General features: G+C 46.1%; 1 protein-coding gene across 1 annotated transcript in view; it reads right to left on the reverse strand.

The window, feature by feature from the left end:
* The window catches only part of MAML3 (mastermind like transcriptional coactivator 3), a 466,343-nt gene that overhangs the window by 33,155 nt on the left and 411,643 nt on the right, over window positions 1-21,545 (reverse strand). The gene's annotated exons all lie outside the window — the stretch shown is intronic.

Here is a 21,545-nt window from a genome sequence, read left to right on the forward strand (position 1 = left end):
TGTGGATACATTTTTAAGCACTTAGTACAACTCACAACCGAGTCACGGCATGTGGATACATTTTTCAGCGCTTAGTACAGTGCTCTGCACACAGTAAGTGCTCAATAGATACGATTAAATACTACGGGAGCTTCTAGTACTAATAGTCATGTCAGGGGAATGACTCATCGTAAGCAAAATCAGTCTGGACATACAAAGCCACGCATGTGATGTATGAACCTGGAAGTCTGGTGATAGTACAGAAAGTCCTGGGATTTCCTGAACGAGACTGGAAATCCTGATCAAGTTATGGCCATCTCAGTTAAAATCCAAGGCTCGTCTAGAGAGAACTCCCCAGGCCAAAGAGACTCTATTGAAACACCGCTAGAGCTCGTCCCTCGACGAATCACCAATTCCACTCTTGAGAGCTCTTTACTGTCTGGAAGTCCTAGGTCCCGCCTAAACTACGGCCCTTCAATTTCCTCTTGGATTTGGAGAAAAGCCGGCTTGACCTCTCTTAACATTAACCTTTACTATGTTTGATATCGCTGGTCATAGGGAAATGACAGTGGGGAAAGGATAGTGCTTCATCATCATCAATCACATTTATTGAGCACTTACTATGTGCAGAGCACTGTACTAAGTGCTTGGGAAGTACAAATTGGCAACATATATGTGCTTGGCACATAGTAAGAGTTTAACGAATACCATTATTACTGTTATTATTATAAGGGAAGAGGAGCGTGTAACAAGCAGCTTACTGCAGCTACTAGACCCCCACCAGACACTTCAGTGATCCTGTCCCAAACTGTTACCCAAATCCAAAATCCAGAGAATGGGGGGGCTATCCCTCTATATCCCCACTTGGCCCTTTCTGAACCCCCCACCTCCATCCCTTTTAGACTGTGAGCCCACTGTTGGGTAGGGACTGTCTCTATATGTTGCCAATTTGTACTTCCCAAGCGCTTAGTACAGTGCTCTGCACATAGTAAGCGCTCAATAAATACGATGGATGATGATGATGATGATGATCCCTTCCAGCATCCTGCTTCCCAGAGAGGCCCTTGGGGCAAAACTAGTGATCTATGTATGTCCAGCAGCTGCCACCTGCCAGACAGACCATGGCACACACTGTGGGTACAGGTTGTGAACTTCATAACTTCAGCTCTGGACTCATCTTGCTGAAGTTGAATAGAATTTTCTCCAGCAGGAAAACGCTCACGCAAGGGAGATAGTTCCCCTTTTCCAGGAGGAACTCCTTCCCCTCTCCCGGGTCAATTTGGCTTTCTTCCCTTCAGTAGGTTCTACGTGAATGTGTTCTTTAACGATAAAACGACACTCACACCCTATTCCCACCGCTATACCTTCACACGAAGGGCGGGAGACAAGGTGGAAAATCAGTCACCGTTCCGTGAGGTAGAGAAATTTGTTTGTGAGGTAATGGATCTCACAATGGGGTCTGTGGGACAGGGCCGGGGAGATACAGTGGATGTTGAGTTAATATTCTGAAACTTCTGCTCTTCCCTGGGACCTGGGGCTAAAATATATGCATAATTCCGTGGAGAAAGCTGATTTTTCCTCGTTTCAATTGCCAAAATAAACCCAACAGCCTAATTAATCTAACTCAAAAACCTGTTTAACACTGGGAACAAAATTCATGTCGCTGCTGCCCTTGTTTATTTGGCTTTGGGCTGGCCGGAGAGGGTATATTTAGCTTCAGCGTGCTTGCAGGACTGCATCTTGCAGCTCAACAGGAAATATCTGGAGTCAAAGCTAAAGATATCCCGCATGTTCGGAAATTTACGAGCGGCTATAAAGGGGGAGCTCCGGTGGTCAGAGGGCTGGAACGGGCGCCCTTTCAAATGAGAGAGGAGGCTGAATAAAACACTTGAATGCGCTGGGTCCGTGGCAGGCAGGGTGCACCTGACGATCTAAAAATAGAAAAAGTGGAAGCTCTTCTTTTGCTAAAATCACACCGAGCTGATCGACTCCCCCTCCAAACACACATATACACCCACAGGAGAGGCTGCGGGGGTCAGGAGGGAGGGAAGGCTTGTGACTTGCTGAGGAAGGCGTATGTCGGAGCCGATGGCAGGGGAAAGAAGGGAGGCCTCACCTCTGGCACTCTCTTAAGGTAAAACAGCTCTCTAGGCTGTGGAAATGAAGACTGGGTTAGTCGACAGTGGACTGAAAGTTCCCCCTTTTAGACTGTGAGCCCACTGTTGGGTTGGGACTGTCTCTGTATGTTGCCAACTTGTACTTCCCAAGCGCTTAGTACAGTGCTCTAAGCGCTCAATAAATACGATTGATGATGATGATGACTAAATGATGAGGAGAGGGAGGGGAGGGAGCCACAGTGAGGCTTCGGAGATCTGTGGCATGGGCAGCGGCAGGCAGCATGGTTCAGTGGAAAGTGCCTAGACTGTGAGCCCGCTGTTGGGTAGGGACTGTCTCTATATGTTGCCAACTTGTACTTCCCAAGCGCTTAGTACAGTGCTCTGCACACAGTAAGCTCTCGATAAATACGATTGATTGATTTGGAGTCAGAGGTCTTGGGTTCAAATCCCGGCTCCACCAATCGTCAGCTGCGTGACTGGGGGCAAGCCACTTCACTTCTCTGGGCCTCAGTTCCCTCATCTGTAAAACGGGGATGAAGACTGTGAGCCCCATGTGGGACAACCTGATCACCTTGCATCCCCCAGTGCTTAGAACAGAGCTGTGCACATAGTAAGCGCTTAACAAATACCATCATTATTATTATTATTATTAACAGCAAAGAGCCGGCCTGGGAGAGGCTGCGGGAGAAGGGCAGGGAGAACGCAGGCTACCATATCAGGGAGTTGGGAGGACACTGAGCTTGGCTCGGATGGGCCAGGGAAGACTGAATAGACGCCTCGTACCCAAAAGAAGGTGAGCCACAGAACCGGCTCACCCCTGTATGGAGAAATTTGCTTTGTCGAGAAGGCGAGCCGGCCGGTTCCGCCGGAAAGACCGCACGGTGCTCACTTAGCTTCATCTCCAAAGCCGGGGGGAGAACCCGGGAGCCACCGATGGCACTGAAGAACAATGAATCACGCTTTGCCAACCTGGGGGAATGGGGCAAGCCCCGGCCTTGCTCCAGAGCCCCCATCCATCTTCCAGATCCCAGTAAACACAGGCTCCACTTCTGAGCCCCGGGTTTCAGCACAGGAGCCCTGGCAGAGCGAGGCTGGGCTTTCAGATGAAACATTGCGGACATAAAGGCACGTGGTGCCGTATCAGTACCGGCCGGAGTATAGGTCAGCTGAAAACCAGACTGTTTGGACTCAAACCAGATAAATGACCATCAATCAATCAGTCATATTTATTGAGCGCTTACTGTGTGCAGAGCACTGGACTAAGTACTTGGGAAGTACAAGTTGGCAACATATAGAGACGGTCCCTACCCAACAGTGGGTTCACAGTCTAGAAAGCACTGTTCTAAGCACTGGGGAGGTTATAAGGTGATCAGGTTGTCCCACGGGGGGCTCACAGTCTTAATCCCCACTTTACAGATGAGGTAACTGAGGCACAAAGAAGTTAAGTGACTTGTCCAAGGTCACACAGCAGACATATTCAATCAATCAATCATATTTATTGAGCGCTTACTGTGTGCCAAGTACTGTACTAAGCGCTTGAGAATTACAAATTGGCAACATATATAGACGATCCCTACCCAACAATGGCTCACATATGGCGCAGCTGGGATTTGAACCCATGATCTCTGACTCCAAAGCCCATGCTCTTTCCACTGAGCCATGCTGCTTCTCTTAATTGAGCACTTACTCTGGGCAGAGCACTGTACTAAGAGCTTGGGAGAGTACAATATAACATTGTAATAGACACAATCCCCTCCCACAACGAGCTTCCAATATAGATGACCTGACTGACTCACCCCACCTCATCTAGAGTGAGAAACGGAGACACAGTTACTGGGCTTGACACAGGATAAAGAAAGTAAAGCTCTCTTCCTCCCTTCAAGGCCCTACTGAGAGCTCACCTCCTCCAAGAGGCCTTCCCAGACTGAGCCGCTTCCTTCCTCTCCCCCTCGTCCCCCTCTCCATCCCCCCATCTTACCTCCCTCCCTTCCCCACAGCACCTGTACATACATATATATGTTTGTACATATTTATTACTCTATTTACTTATTTATTTATTTTACTTGTACATATCTATTTTATTTATTTTATTTTGTTAGTATGTTTGGTTTTGTTCTCTGTCTCCCCCTTTTAGACTGTGAGCCCACTGTTGGGTAGGGACTGTCTCTAGATGTTGCCAATTTGTACTTCCCAAGCACTTAGTACAGTGCTCTGCACATAGTAAGCGCTCAATAAATATGATTGATGATGATGATGATGATGACCAAGAACAGACTCCAGATTTTCAAATCATTACCTTCCATAAATCCCCATCTCCACCACCTCCCACACTCGGACCAGGGGAAACTAATTAATCAATCATTCATTCATTCAATCGTATTTCAATTGTATTTATTGAGCGCTTACTGTGTGCAGAGCACTGTACTAAGTGCTCTAGAAGTACAAGTTGGCAACATATAGAGACGGTTCCTACCCAACAATGGGCTCACAGTCGGGGCGGGGGGGGGGGGACTAAATTTCCTCTACTTAAGATAACATTAATAATATGTATTTGTTTAGCGCTTACTATGTTCCAGGCACCGAACTAAGCGCTGGGGTGGATACAAGCAAATTAGGTTGGACACAGTCCCTGTCCCACATGGAGCTCACAGTCTCGATCCCCATTTTCCAGATGAGGTAACTGAGTCACAGCGAACTGACCGCTTACTGAGTGGAGAGCACTGTATTAAGTGCTCAGGAAAATACAATGGGGTCGGTACCACAACGAACTAAATAAGGAAATAAAAAACGATGGTTACAGTTACTGTTACTAAGAATAATTATAAATTGTTTTCGATCACATTGATTTCTATGGGTCACATGGAAATGACCCATAGAAACATATGTTTCTGAACTAGCAGTTTAAATGATTCATCTGCTTAAATACTGAGGTCGGGCTGTATCAACTGCATTGCAAGACACTGACAGGAGGGACTCCAAGTTAGTATTTCTATTTCAGGGCGTTCATCGTCCGAAAACAAAAAAGGACCAGGGATGTAGAAGGAGGGCTTCTCGGAATCTCACTTTTCACTGTGTCCTGACACAGTCTCCTCTGGCTGGATAGGATGAGATTTTTGGATTCTTCATAAAGGTGGAACATCTACTGTTCAGTAATAGAGGAGAAGCAATGTTTACGGAAAATAATTTGGATAACGGAGTGGGGAGAGGGGTCAAGGGAGTGGGGAGGGCCAGGAACCTTCTCCCCTCCTGCCATCACAGGGCTCGTACTTCGGTGGTGTCTCTCCAGTAGTAGTAGTGGTGGTGGTAATATTATTTATTACACACTTATTGTGTGCGGAGTACTGTACGAAACACTGGGAATTAGACAACGTCCCCGGTCCTTAGGGGGCTCATATACTAAAAATAAAAAGTGGGGAGAGGGACTGGTGACAGACACTTAAAGAGCAATGAAAGAAAACACACTTGCCTGCTGGGTCACCTTGGTCAACTCGCTTAATTTATCCGAGCCTCAGTTTCCTCGCCTGTAGAATGGGGATTTAATAGCTCCTACTCTGACTGTGGGCCCCACATAGGACAGGGACTGAGTCTCTGGGCAAGTCACTTCACTTCTCTGGGCCTCAGTTCCCCCAACAGCGTGGCTCAATGGAAAGAGCCCGGGCCTTGGAGTTAGAGGCCATGGGTTCAAATCCCGGCTCTGCTAATTGTCAGCTGTGTGACTCTGGGCAAGTCACTTCAATCAATCAATCAATCAATTGTATTTATTGAGCGCTTACTGTGTGCAGAGCACTGTACTAAGCGCTTAATAATGATGATGGCATTTGTTAAGTTCTTACTATGTGCAGAGCACTGTTCTAAGCGCTGGAAACAAGGTGATCAAGTTGTCCCACATGGGGCTCACAGTCTTAATCCCCATTTTACAGATGAGGTAACTGAGGCTTAGAGAAGTTAAGTGACCTGCTCAAGGTCACACAGCAGACACAGGCCACAGGCAGAGCTGGGATTCGAACCCATGACCTCTGACTCCAAAGCCCGTGCTCTTCTCCACTGAGCCACACTGCTCCTCTAAGGTAATCAGTGAACTTCACTTCTCTGTGCCTCAGTTCCCCCATCTGTAAATGGGGATTAATACTGTGAGCCCATCGTGGGACAACCCGATCACCTTGTAACCTCCCCAGTGCTTAGAACAATGCTTTGCACATAGTAAGCGCTTAATAAATGCCATAATTATCTGCCCTGATGATCTTATATATACGCAGCCCACATCCTACCTCTGGCCTGGAATGCCCTCCCTCCTCACATCCGCAAAACTAGCTCTCTTCCCCCCTTCAAAGCCCTACTGAGAGCTCACCTCCTCCAGGAGGCCTTCCCAGACTGAGCACCCCCTTTTCCTCTGCTCCGCCTCACCTCCCCAATTGTCCCTACTCACTCCCTCTGCTCTACCCCCTTCTCCACCCCACAGCGCTTATGTATATTTCATTCAATCATATTTATTGAGCACTTACAGTGTGCAGAGCACTGTACTAAGTGCTTTGTTCATATTTATTATTTTATTTATCTATTTTGATGTTATTGATGTTATCGTTTTGTTGTCTGTCTCCCCTTTCTAGACCGTGAGCCCGTTGTTGGGTAGGGATTGTCTCTATCTGTTGCCGAACTGTACTTTCCAAGTGCTTAGTACAGTGCTGTGCACACAGTAAATGCTCAATAAATACAACTGAATGAATGAATGAATAAATGAATACCTACCCCAGCACTTTGCACAGTGCTTTGGCACATAGCACTCCCCCAAAATAATAATTACCATCATTATTATTATTATTTTGATTATTACTAAGGCAACATAAAGTCAAAAAAGAACAACCTGAGCCTAGAGGAACAGAATTTCCAGCTCCTTCTGGCTCAGTATCCACAGTCACATCCGGAGCCACCACATCCATTGATAAAAGTTCTGGAGATTGTGCCCGATTTCATCCGGCTCTCAGATCCGTAGCTACCTTCTGACTGGAAGGCAGTTTCAACTCGGAACAGAAATAATGCAAGTTCAGGAAGGAAATACACCATGTTCCTTCTAGCTTCCTCCTGCCTAGTACAGTACAGATTTGGAAAAATGGGACCGCCTGTTGAAGACAGCAAAGCTGAGGAATGGGTAAGAGAGCAACCTGTCCTGCTGACTTCTGACCCCAGCCGACAGAGAGACCAGGCAGAGAAGCCGAGGACTAGCAGACTGAGAATTTGCCTAAACTGTGTAGGACTATCAATCAATCATTTATTGAGCACTTACTGTGTGCAGAGCACTGTACTAAGTGCTTGGGAGAGTAAAATACAACAAGAGTGGGCACATGCGTTCCCCGGCCACAACCTCCAGGAGGTCTTCCCAGACTGAGCCCCTTCCTTCCTCTCCCCCTCGTCCCCCTCTCCATCCCCCCATCTTACCTCCTTCCCTTCCCCACAGCACCTGTATATATGTTTGTACATATTTATTACTCTATTTATTTATTTATTTTACTTGTACATGTCTATTCTATTTATTTTATTTTGTTAGTGTGTTGCCAATTTGTACTTCCCAAGCGCTTAGTACAGTGCTCTGCACATAGTAAGCGCTCAATAAATACGATTGATTGATTGATTGATTGATAGTATGTTTGGTTTTGTTTTCTGTCTCCCCCTTTTAGACTGTGAGCCCACTGTTGGGTAGGGACTGTCTCTATATGTTGCCAACTTGTACTTCCCAAGCGCTTAGTACAGTGCTCTGCACCCAGTAAGCGCTCAATAAATACGATTGATTGATTGATTGATTGATTGATAGAGTCTAGTGGTGGCGACAGACATTAATATAAATAAATAAAAAATAATGATGGTATTCATTTAGCACTTACTAATAAAGTTGGGCACAGTCTGACTGACTGGCTCACCCCACCCCACTGTTCTCCATTTTACAGGTGAGGTAACCGAGGCACAGAGAAGTTAAGTGATTTGCCCAAGATCACACAACAGATAAGTGGCGGAGGGGGATTAGAACCCAGGTCCTTTTGACTCCCAAGCCCATGCTCTATCCACTAGGCCATGACGCTTCTTTAGAAATAAATATCTGAGTGAATAAATAACCCTGGAGAGAGGGTCATTCATAACTCCTGCCGCGCCACCCGGCCCAGTGCAAACAGAACCACCTCTCGGGAAACGGGGGAACCACTTCAGTAGACCTTCTTTCTATTCCTCCTTGATGCCATCATCATCATCATCAATCATATTTATTGAGCGCTTACTATGTGCAGAGCACTGTACTAAGCGCTTGGGAAGTACAAATTGGCAACATATAGAGACAGTCCCTACCCAACAGTGGGCTCACAGTCTAAAAGGGGGAGACAGAGAACAAAACCAAACATACTAACAAAATAAAATAAATAGAATAGATATGTACAAGTAAAATAAATAAATAAATAAATAGAGTAAAAAAATATGTACAAACATAAATACATATATACAGGTGCTGTGGGGAAGGGAAGGAGGTAAGATGGGGGGGATGGAGAGGGGGACGAGGGGGAGAGGAAGGAAGGGGCTCAGTCTGGGAAGGCCTCCTGGAGGAGGTGAGCTCTCAGTAGGGCCTTGAAGGGAGGAAGAGAGATGATGCCAGCACTGGGAGCTGCAGGAGGGGCGGTGTGACAGGACGGAGGGGCTGGCTTGTGACGTCCTAACAAGGCTCACTTTCTGCTTGAACTCACCACACGAATTCCAAGCCTCAGCCCTAAAAGGAAGCCTTGCCAGAAGTGGATGGTGTTAGAAAGTAAGGACAGTCTCCTTGGCGGGGAGAGAGGAGGGGGCAGAAGTCCTTCAGGATGGGGCCGGGAACGAGAAACACGCTGCACCGACAGAAGCAGCCCGAGTTGGAGAAGCAGCTTGGAAACCCACTTTCCCACTTGATGGGGGCCCCGTGGCTCAGACGGGCTTGGCACCGTTCTCCGATTTGTGACCTGATTGTTTGCGGGGACTAAGACCAGGTTCTGCAGTACAACTCTCTGGGCACTTAGAATGCAAAACTGCTGCTTCAGTTCACTAGTCTTCCCATTATGGGCCGTAATTTCAGCTACAAGGCTATGTTTAGTCTCAACATTACTGTCAGGAATGCCAAGGACACTGTCTGAACTAGGAGCATGAAAAGCAGAGAGCAAGAAAAATGCACAAAAAACGTACCTCTCATCCTGGACCTTACTGGTAGCGAAAATGGGAGATCTCTGAGCTGGAGCTATATAAAATTCTGGGGGGTGAAGAGGACTATTCTGATAGTGGGAGTGTTTCCAGTGGTGAGCTGAAAAGGCTAACACAAGCGTGGCTCAGTGGAAAGAGCATGGGCTTTGGAGTCAGTGGTCATGGGTTCAAATCCCGGCTCCACCAACTGTCAGCTGTGTGACTTTGGGCAAGTCACTTCACTTCTCTGGGCCTCAATTACTTCATCTGTAAAATGGGGATTGAAACTGTGAGCCCCCCGTGGGACAACCTTGGGACTCTGGGTTGCTCATCAAAAGGGTGACATGCCTTCACTAAGCTCTAGTTTCACTCTTCTCCTGTTGCTGATTCTCCATCCTGCTTCACCCCAAGAATGAGTGTATCAGTAAAGCACGGGACATGTGTGTATGTTTGAGGTGTGTGGGTGTCCCAGCTTCTTTAAGTTTCACTCCCTTTTCTCATTCCCTCCGATTATCTGTTTCTTTCTGTGTTTTTTTTGACTGCTCCTTCAACATCAGATTCTTTTCCTCTCTCACTCCCTAAGCATGAGTATTTCTACTAGTGTTTGGTATCATCATAAGTATCACAATAAGAAGTACGGACCTATTCATGCAGCTTATCAAACGTCAGCAAAATGATAGGGGTGATTCAAGAGCCCTGAATGGCAACATCCCTTATTTTTTAAATCAGGAAAGGTCCATCCAAATGCAGCCTAGGAAATGACCCTATTAAATCCAGAAATGGACAAATTGATGAAGAGAAAGGCCAAGAAGGGGATGTTTGTGGAAGTTCTATGGACAATGCTAGCTCGAAAGACCTTGATCTGACCTTGCTGAAAGCAGAATAAATTCTGACATGCATTCCTGGAAGCAAGGATGAGGTTGGGGGGAGAACGTGGCCTCTTTTGGGTAATTAAACTCCCTTGGTGAGGTTGTGCTTCTTTAAAAGGGTCTTTCTGCCTGGGCTGTCAGCGGTAGCCTTGGAACACGTAGAAAGCTGGAAGATTTGTTGAGAGGGTAAGAAGTACAGTGGGGAGGAGGGAGGATGGATTAGAAGATTGAGCTCAGTGGAAAGGGCAGGTACAAGATGGGCAAATGGCCTTTTTCGTTTCTACAAATGAAACGTGGCACACTGCTTAGCAACTCTTTGGACACTTCCGTGGGACCGAGTTGGTCGACTTCTTTCCAGGACCAAGCAAAGATACCCATAAAGAGAATTTGGCTCAGAGTGAGGGGTAGCATTGGGTGAAGGGGTAAAGCAGGGCTTGAAAGGGCCTTCTAGACCAGCTGTGTTCCTTTCTGCTGCAAAGACTGGGGCAAGGAGAGGGGAGAAATAGATAAGATAGAGGTCGAATCGGGGCGGGAGAGACGGAACTAAGACCCGTACCTGGGAGGAGGAACCCTAGGGTTCTTCCCTATGTGCCCTCCTGAGCTGTGAGCTGAAATGTGGCTCTGGTCCAGAGGTTGGGCCCACTCCCTGCCCTCTGGTTATTTGAATTTAAAGTGAGCCCCAGGCGTTCAGTGTCTGAGCAACCACACAGGAACACTATTCCATTTTGCTAAAAATGAGCCAGGAAGCAGGCGCTTCAGATGAATAAATGCATAAGAGGGGGAACTGTCTCAGTAACAGAACAATTCTCCTGCCCTGAAAATACGAAAATGCCACTCCGGGCACTTAGCTGTTTCTAAGTCCTCTCAGAACTTACCATCTGGGAAGGAAGTTCACAGAGGAAGCTGAAGACTGAATCCACCTTCCTTAGTGTAAGATCCGTTCGGGTTACTGATTCCCCTTCCCCAGGCCCACCTCCAGGAGGTAGGGTGATGTAGTTATTTTCTAGGGAGGAAAGAAAAGGATTGGACCAGCTTCCAGGTGGCCAGGAAGGCCACACACAGAAACTGACGAGAAGAGAGCCTGCCGTGGCCTGATATTCTATGACCAAGTGGTCCCTGGCTTCAGCAGTCTGGTGAGTGACCTCCCCAGATAGTGCCATAAATCAGAAAAGGGCTACCCAGAGTTTGTAGGGCCCAGGGAGGGCACTGTGCCTGGGTAAAGTGAGGAAGAGGGAAGGGAAGGCCGTTAGAGTAACAGTTTCACACGAAAAAGCCAACACTTTGCCCTCCCTGACCATAATAATAATAATAATAATGGCATTTATTAAGCGCTTACTATGTGCAAAGCACTGTTCTAAGCGCTGGGGAGGTTGCAAGGTGATCAGGTTGTCCCACGGGGGGGTTCACAATTTTAATCCCCATTTTACAGATGAGGGAACTGAGGTGAAGTGACTTGCCCAAAGTCACACGGCTGACAATTGGCGGAGCCGGGATTTGAACCCATGACCTCTGACTCCAAAGCCCGGGCTGTTTCCACTGAGCCATGCTGGGGAGGGGGAGGATGTGTGTATATATGTTTGTACATTCATTCATTCATTCATTCAATCGTATTTATTGAGTGCTTACTGTGTGCAGAGCACTGTTCTAAGTGCTTGGGAAGGACAAGTCGGCAACATCTAGAGATGGTCCCTACCCAACAACGGGCTCACAGTCTAGAAGGGGGAGACAGACAGCAAAACAAAACATTTCCTGCCTAAGCATTCCTTCGCATCTCTTCTTTTAATTTCCCCCACTCCAATTAATACACACAAAACACAGTTGCCCACAGACAGATCCACACCGACACACAAACAGTCACACACATAATCCACCCCAACCTGACTTCAGATCTTCCCCGACCATTCTACCTACTCTAAAACCCGGGAGCCATCGCCGACTCCGGACTGAAACAATACAGAACGACTGTATTCCCAGTCTGGGAATGACTGTTTCCCAGAATTGGCAATTGGGCTGGAAGAGGAGGGCAGAGCTCATCCTACTGAAATTTATTCTATTTATTTCATCTTGTCAATATGTCTCATTTTGTTGTCTGCCTCCCCCTTCCAGACTGTGAGCCCGCTGTTGGGTAGGGACCGTCTCTAGATGTTGCCGACTTGGACCTCCCAAGCGCCCAGACCATAACAACCCTAGCAAGCCTAACCCTGCTCCGACGTCTACCAATCAATCAATCAATCAATCAATTGTATTTACTGAGTCCTTGCTGTGCGCAAAGCACTGTATTAAGCACTAGGGAGAGTATAATACAATAGAGTTGAGAGAGATGATCCCTATTCACAAGCCCTGGTGCTTGTTTGCCCCTGGGACGTTTCCAAATACCAAGTCCCATGTTCTGCCCACTAAGTGCCTCTGCCTTTTAATCATCATCATCATCAATCGTATTTATTGAGCGCTTACTGTGTGCAGAGCACTGTACTAAGCGCTTGGGAAGTACAAATTGGCAACATATAGAGACAGTCCCTGCCCAACCTCCTCAGAGTCTAGGACAGGCATGCATGCACGAAGCAACCATCAAATAAAAATCCGCTGTGATTTCCATAGAATACTGTGGATCAAATGCCATCAGTCAAACCACAGATTATAAACTCACGGTGGGCAGGGAATGTGTCTGTTTACGTTATATTGTACTTTCCCAAGCACAGTACAGTGCTCTGCACACAGTAAGGGCTCAATAAATGTGATTGAATAATAATTATGGTACTTGTTAAGCGCTTACTGTGTGCCAGCGCTGTTCTAAGCCCTAGGGTAGTACCAATTAATCAGGTTGGAAACACTCCCTGTCCTACAATGGGCTCACACTCTTAATCCCCACTTTTTACAGATGAGGTAATGGAGGCACAGAGAAGTGAAGTGACTTGTCCAAGGTCACACAGCAGACCAATTGCAGAGCCAGAATTAGAACCCATGACCTTCTGACTCCCAGACACATGCTCTGTCTTCTAACTTGTACTTCCCAAGCGCTTAGTACAGTGCTCTGCACATAGTAAGCGCTCAATAAATACAATTGAATGAATGAATGCTATGCCATGCTGCTTCAATGAATGAATGCACGGATGAATTTGGTAGTGCATTAGAAAGGAAATGGACTTTTCCCTATTTTCTGACTCTGGGTATCCCAGGTTCTTAGCCTTGGGTTAGAAATCAGGACTCGGACATCACCATTTTACCCTAGCTAAACCATCACGCAAGGGAAGGGGAACATGTTGCTCCCATCCCTCATCCCCCAAACCAGCTTTATAACTAGCTTGTACTGAACTATTAGTTTTCAGGTTTAAAGAACTTTCCATTCTAAATGAATCTTTAAGAACCAGAAATCATTCAAGAGCTTACAAATGCTCACATAAGACCATACTCTGGTATCTGGGGCAAGTAAGGCTGGAGAGGTTAAGTAATTTGCCCAGGGACCCAAAAAAGACAGTGATGAAACTAGGAATGGGATTCATGACAGGGAAGCAGCATGGCATAGTGGACAGAGCACGGGCCCAGGAATCATGGAACCTGGGTTCTAATCCCAGCTCTGCTGCCTGTCTGCTGTGTGGCCTTGGACAAGTCACTTCACGTCTCTGTGCCTCAGTTACCTCAGCGGTAAAATGGGGATTATGACTGTGAGCGCCATGTGGGACAGGGTCTGTATCCAACCTCATTACCCCAACACTTAGTACAGTGCCTGGAGCATAGTAAGTGCTAGCAAATATCACTATTATTATTATTATTGTTGCCTCCGTTACCTCAGAGGTAAAATGGGGATTATGACCGTGAGCGCAAGTCACTTCATGTCTCTGTGCCTCAGTTACCTCAGTGGTAAAATGGGGATTATGACTGTGCGTGCCATGTGGGACAGGGTCTGTATCCAACCTCATTACCCCAACACTTAGTACAGTGCCTGGAGCATAGTAAGTGCTAACAAATATCACTATTATTATTATTATTATTGTTATTGTTGTTGTTCATCAGTCCTAATATCCAACAGCATGTGCTTATTTCAAGGACCAGTCTGAAGATTTAAATAGAGGACAGGCAAAGGGAGAAAGGGAAGCTGGGTAATGCAGGGCAGGGGGGAGAGAAAACTCAAAATAGTGCCAAGGAAACCTTGGCTTTGGGCTCGCTTCTGCCCGACTTGCCCTGTTTAAACACCATTTTGATACTCAGAATCAGGATGTGGCTAAGGTGCAGTGTTCCAGTGAGGAAGAGAGAGGACTGAAGTTCTTTGGGGCTCTCTTAATGATAAAGGGGGCTGAAAAACTCCACAGTGCCTTGATGAAGCAGGGGTTGCGTCCGATGTGATCGTCTTATCCTGACCCCAGCACGCTGCACAGTACTTGGCAAATAAAAAATGTTTAAAAAATACCATTATCATCAGGAGGGAAAATCCTGTTTACCACGAGTAAGATTTCCTGAGCACTTACGTGCGAAGCCCTGAACAAGGTTCTCAGGGAATTCGCAAAGAATAAAATAACAAGGCCCTCCTGCCCCGGAGAAGCTTTTAGTCTGAGAATCAGGCGTGATGACACCACTTGTTTCCCCTGCAACGGTGCATTCTAATCCATAATCATCCAGTCCGAGCCCAGGGCACACAACTGGATTTCGACTGCTCAGAAAGAAGGTTACGGAAATCTGTCGAACCTTTCTTGGAAGCCCGTGGAAAGTAAGTTCTGTTTGCAACTTGTTTGAGAGAAAAAAGCCAGAGGATGTTTGCAAAAGTTAAACAGGTCAATAGCAGTCTCGGGGGTTCAGAGAAACCCACGGGTACAAGTCACAATCTCATTCAGGACAGACTTTTGAAATCTCCCCAATTCCCAAATCTATAATGAGGCAACCCACAGGGTCGGGAACAAGAGGGAAAGCACCAGAAAGAGATTTTTCAAGGCTGTGTGGTCTCTGATTTTGTGGGTTTTATATGGTTTCTTCTCCAACCCTCAATACTCTTAATCTTATTTTCATTGCCCTAGGTAAACTGGGAAATATTTTCTCTTCCCAGACTGCAGTTACTCACATAATAAACAGGTAATAAACATTTTACTGTCCTAAGCAACCTCCTGCCAGGCAGTTAGAACGGGAAAGGCCGAGAAGAGTACCACCCCTACAGAACAGAACACTGGGGACTTAGGGGTGGCCACATATCTATTCTATTTATTTTATTTTGTTAGTATGTTTGGTTTTGTTCTCTGGCTCCCCCTTTTAGACTGTAAGCCCACTGTTGGGTAGGGACTGTCTCTATATGTTGCGAATTTGTACTTCCCAAGCGCTTAGTACAGTGCTCTGCACATAGTAAGCGCTCAATAAATACGACTGATGATGATGATGATGATATCCCAGTAAATACCACTGACGGATTGACAGATTAGGGTTCCCCTTCTCTGAGTGTAAATGTGTTGAGAAGCAGCATGGCCTAGTAGCTAGAGAACAGGCCCGGGAGTCAGAAGGACCTGGGTTTTAATTCCGGCTCTGCCACTTGTCTGCTGTGTCATCTTGGGCAAGTCATCAAATATTTCTTTCTGCATCAGATATTTAAAAGACATCTATAAGACTGTGTTATTGAGACTTTTTCCTCTTGGCTGGGTCATCACAACACTGTTAAGAAATAGTTGGACAGTGTTAACAGCCACTGGAAAATGTTTAGTGCATATTTACTATTCTTTTTATTTTGTTAATGACGTGCGTATAGCTTTAATACTATTTGTTCTGACGATTTTGACACCTGTCTACATGTTTTGTTTTGTAGTCTGTCTCCCCCTTCTAGACTGTGAGCCCACTGTTGCGTAGGGACCGTCTCTATATGTTGCCGACTTGTACTTTCCAAGCGCTCAATAAATACAATTGAATGAATGAATGAATGGCCCGGAGAAAGGGTAGAGACTACACTGGCAGAGAACATTACTCCTTCTGTCTGGACTCCTCTCAGTTGAGGTTGGAAAAGAAGGTTTGATTTCACCAGAAGGCGATTTGGTTCCCAATGCAATGCTCTGTATTATTGAACTGAGAATGAGGAATGAAGTCCAGAAGAAGCCACCAGCCCTAAGCCTGGAAATTGGAGAAAGGGAATTAAATATAAGTGAGCCTCAGAGGCTGTGCTGTCACGGCTCCATTTCCACATCACTTAGGGGCTGGGTCGCCTGTGCATATTCCAATCCACCTCGGTTTCAATTTTAACACTAGGTTTTTCCCAGGGTGGTGTCTAAACCCCAGAATGCTTACTTTTTCTCTCATGCATCGATTTTCTGCTTTGAAAAGCCTCCTCTCATCTGCTCGCTTACCCTAGAATACCTTTTCTCAGCCTGCTGGGGTTGGGGGTGCATTTTCAAAGTCCCCAGCGCTGCTGTTCTGAGAGCCCCCATCACAGATTTCAGCAATGATGGGGTCCGGGAGCTGGGAGAAGCTCCCTGAGCTTTGCTCTTTTTTCTTTTTTTAATGATATTTGTTAAGCGTTTACTATGTGCCAGGCACTGTCCTAAGCGCTGGGGTAGAAACAAGCGAATCAGATTGGACACACTGCGGGGCCCATTTGGGTCTCACAGTCTTGATTCCCACTTTACACATAAGGTAACTGAGGCCCAGAGATGTTAAGTGATTTGCCCAAGGTCACACAGCAAACAAGTGGTGGAGCCAGGATTAGATCCCAGATCCTCTGATTCCCAGGCCCGTGTTCTTTCCACTAGGCTACTCTGCTGCTAGTACCTTTGATGATGGCATTTGTGCACTTCTTGGGGTGGGTCAGTGTTTGTAGATGAAATAAAATATGAGGGTAGGGGTGCAGAGCCGGGAAATGGAAGGAGACAGGAAGCTGACGTATTGGAGGGTTATTTCTCAATTTCTCCCACTTTTAAATATACAAACTGGAACTACTGAAGTGCTCCCAGCCTTCTCCATTACTGTACTCTCCAAAGTGCATGATAAAAATAACAATAATAATAACAACAATGATATTTACCAAGCGCTTACTACGTGCCAAGCACTGTTCTAAGCACTACAATATATTCAAGATATGCAGGTCAGACACAGTCTCTGTCCCAGAGAAGACTCTCAATCCAATATTTCTATTTATTCTGATGACTTGACACCTGTCCACGTGTTTTGTTTTGTTGTCTGTCTCCCCCTTCTAGACTGTGAGCCCGTTGTTGGGTAGGGTCCGTCTCTATATGTTGCCGACTTGTACTTCCCAAGCGCTTAGTACAGTGCTCTGCACACAGTAAGCGCTCAATAAATACGATTCAATAAATGAATGAAGGAGACCAGTTATTGACTCCCCATTTTACAGACTGTGAGCTCATTGTGGGCAAGGATTGTCACTATTGTTCATTCATTCAATCGTATTTATTGAGCGCTTACTGCGTGCAGAGCACTGTACTAAGCGCTTGGGAAATAAAGTTGGAAACATATAGAGACAGTCCCTACCCAACAGTGGGCTCACAGTCTAGAAGTCTATTGTTGTGTTAGTACTTTCCCAAGTGCTCAGAACCGTACTCTGAACATGGTAAGCGCTTACTAAATATGGTTGAATGAATGAAGACGAGAAAACTGAGGCACTGAGGAAATGACTTGCTCAAGGTCACACAGCAGACAAGTGGAAGAGCTGGGATTAGAACCCAGGTCCTTCTGATTCCCAGGCCTGTGCTCTTTCCACGAGGCCATGCTGCTTAACGCAGTGCTTTCCACACAGTAAGCACTCATTACCTAACATTTTTGGTTGATGGTATGTATTAAGTGCTTACTATGTGCAAAGCACTGTTCTAATCAATCAATCGTATTTATTGAGCGCTTACTGTGTGCAGAGCACTGTACTAAGCGCTTGGGAAGTACAAGTTGGCAACATATAGAGACAGTCCCTACCCAACAGTGGGCTCACAGTCTAGAACGGGGAGACAGAGAACAAAAAAGTTGTAAGCCAACTTGTACTTCCCGAGCACTTAGTACAGTGCTCTGCACACAGTAAGCGCTCAATAAATACGATTGATTGATTGATTGATTAATCTCAGGGAAGCAGCTCTAGTGCCAAACATAACAGGTAAGATTCACCCTCGGCCTTTCACACTGACTCATGTAGGAGAAGATTCCTCCTTCAATCAATCAATAGAATTTGAGTGCCTACTGTGTAGACAGCATTGTACTGAGCACTTGACAAAGTACAACACAATAAGAGACGCGGAATGAGCAGCCTGAAATGCAGAAAACCAGAAAGGAACTCTGCCAGCAAAACCAAGATGGGAATATCATTTCCTGGTAGACGTCTTTCCAAGAACGATACCAGATCTTTTCAGTATTCACTCAATACAAACGGCGAATCATTCCACCCACACAATTTTCCACTTATTAACTGCAAAACACTAATTCGCTGAGCCAACCACAAGTGAGTCCCAATCAAAGTTAATTTAGGGCTTCTTATCCTGATTTTAGTTTTGTTGTTTTTATTTGGTAGAAGTGGGCAACAAAGGAGCACTCGAGGTAATTGGTTGGGTGGTCATGAATAGTAAAGGGAGGCTTTCCTCAACATTTTTACTTATCTGAAATCAGTCTCCCTGACTGAGGCACGGCACAATGCACAGCCTTAGTCAAGTCACCCCAGACTCCGGCACCTTCCTTCCCCGACCACTGATCTGGGTATAATAATAATAATAATAATAATGATGGCATTTATTAAGCACTTACTATGTGCAAAGCACTGTTCTAAGTGCTGGGGAGTTTACAAGGTGATCAGGTTGTCCCACGTGGGGCTCACAGTCTTAATCCCCATTTTTACAGATGAGGGAACTGAGGCACAGAGAAGTTAAGTGACTTGTCCAAAGTCACACAGCTGCCTGGTCCTACCTCACTGGGGTGCCATGCAGATTAAAATATAATGATAATAATAATTGTGGTACTTGTTAAGCGCTTACTGTACGGCTCAGTGGAAAGAGCCCGGGCTTTAGAGTCAGAGGTCATGGGCTCAAATCCCGGCTCTGCCAATTGTCAGCTGTGTGACTTTGGGCAAGTCACTTCACTTCTCTGGGCCTCAGTTACCTCATCTGTAAAATGGGGATTAAGACTGTGAGCCCCCCATGGGACCACCTGATCACCTTGTAACCTCCCCAGCACTTAGAACAGTGCTTTGGTTTTGTTCTCTGTCTCCCCCTTTTAGACTGCGCACCCACTGTTGGGTAGGGACTGTCTCTATATGTTGCCAACTTGTACTTCCCAAGCGCTTAGTACAGTGCTCTGCACACAGTAAGCGCTCAATAAATACAATTGATTGATTAGAACAGTGCTTTGCACATAGTAAGCACTTAATACATACCATCATTATTATTATATGCCAAGTACTGTTCTAAGCACCATGGTAGATACAAGTTAATCAAGTTGGGCACAATCCCTGCCCCACATTGGGCCCACACTCTCAATCCCCATTTTACAGACGAGGTAACTGAGGCACAGAGAAGTGAAGTGACTTGCTCAAGGCCACACGGCAGACATGGGGCAGAGCTGGGATGAGAACCCAAGTCCAACTGATTCCCGGTGGCTAACCACTAAGCCACAGCGTCAATCAGGAGAAGGAGAGGGAGTGAAGAAGGCGGGACAGCAGTCATTTTGGCAACCACTCACTTAGAGAAGCAGCGTGGCTCAGTGGAAAGAGCATGGGCTTTGGAGTCAGAGGTCATGGGTTCAAATCCCGGCTCCACCAATTGTCAGCTGTGTGACTTTGGGCAAGTCACTTAACTTCTCTGGGCCTCGGTTACCTCATCTGTAAATTGGGGATTAAGACTGTGAGACCCCAGTGGGACAACCTGATCACCTTGTATCCTCTCCAGCCCTTAGAACAGTGCTTTGCACATAGTAAGTGCTTAATAAATGTCATTATTATTATTATTAAAGCATTCAAACAATTCTTGCTCTGAACAATCTCTGGACCACTTCCGACCTCTACTTCCCAAGGTGGCATCAGGACCGCACGGCTGTTTCCGCTTCTTCGATATGCCTCCGGAGCTGAACTGAAGGGTGAGGGGACAAGGATGTATTAGGAATAGGATGAGCGAGGCCCCCCTCTCTCTCTCCTGCGGAGAGAAAGCTCTCAGAGAAAGGAGATCCTAAAGAGGGAACAGATTCTATCACTCAACTGACTTCGGGTCGGTCACTTAAACACTCACTCTGATCCCATCAGCACATATGAGTGTGCCCACATGCTTGAAGAGAGAGGCAATCTAAGATACTCATCCCCTCTTAGGCTGCTCTGCTCCCTAATAATTTCTGCTCCGGTAGTTCCTGCCGAGAGGCTGACACAGGGATTAGAAGAAAACATCTAAAATGAACGGCTGATTCTAATTTTGGAAAAAAAAAATGTACAAAACTGAAGTGTTTCGCTTATTAAATGTTAAGGTATGGAGGGGTAATTAAAATACATGAGCAATAATTATATTTGTGGTATTTGTTAAGCACTTATGTGCTAAGCACTGGAGTAGACAGAAGATAATCACACTGGACACAGTGTTTGTCCCACTTGGGGCTCACTTTTAGATTTATGTCTATAATTTTTAGGGGGATCAGCAAGACGGTCCGAACGCTAAGACCACGAGGAGTTCATCTGCTCTAAATTTTAATCAGCATCCTTAATCCAACTGGATGTCCTAGCCTTACTACCTTAGATATATGTGACAAGGCGATGCGGTGACAGACTGGGACACTTGTTTTATTCTTTATAAATCAATAATGGAGGGGGAAAAATTGTCTGCTTTGGTGATTTCATTTTCAGCCACAGCCTGTCAGATTGCTTATTGGAAAATAAAAGTCATGGCAAATTGAGCTTGACAATAACCAGGCTCGACTGTGTATGCTCCTTCTCCCCCTCTGTAATTGGAAGGGTTGGGGGAGGGGAGATCAAGAGAGACGCACTTTTTATCCTTTTCTATCCCACACCAGTTTATTTTCTGGGGTAGGTGCCTACGCAATGTCCCACACAACCGCACTGCAAAGCTTTTAGTTCCTAGTGACTAGTCTACTTTCATTTTCCAACTGTAAGCTCCTCGTGGGCAGAGATCACGCCTTATCAACTCTGTTGTATTGTACTTTTCTCAAGCACTTAGTTCAGAGCTCTGCACACAGCAAGCACTCAATAAGTACCATTGCTTGAAATACCATTAACTGACTTCTTGAACAGTCACTGTGTTTCCCAATGGTCTCTCTCTGGGCTCCCTGCTACTGTCCTAAGTGGCTTTTCTTGGGGCAGGAAAAGGCAACTGTGAAGGTGCACAAATTATGATTCAGAGGGCCAGGTTGGCCTCTTGGCCCTCTACCAAAGCAGTGTGGTCAACTGGTTAGAACACGGGTCTGGGAATCGGAAGGACCTGGGTTCTAATTCTGGCTCCACCACTTGCCT

The sequence above is a fragment of the Tachyglossus aculeatus genome, chromosome 12 (genome assembly GCF_015852505.1).
Source record: "Tachyglossus aculeatus isolate mTacAcu1 chromosome 12, mTacAcu1.pri, whole genome shotgun sequence".
NCBI classification, from domain to species: Eukaryota; Metazoa; Chordata; class Mammalia; order Monotremata; family Tachyglossidae; genus Tachyglossus; species Tachyglossus aculeatus.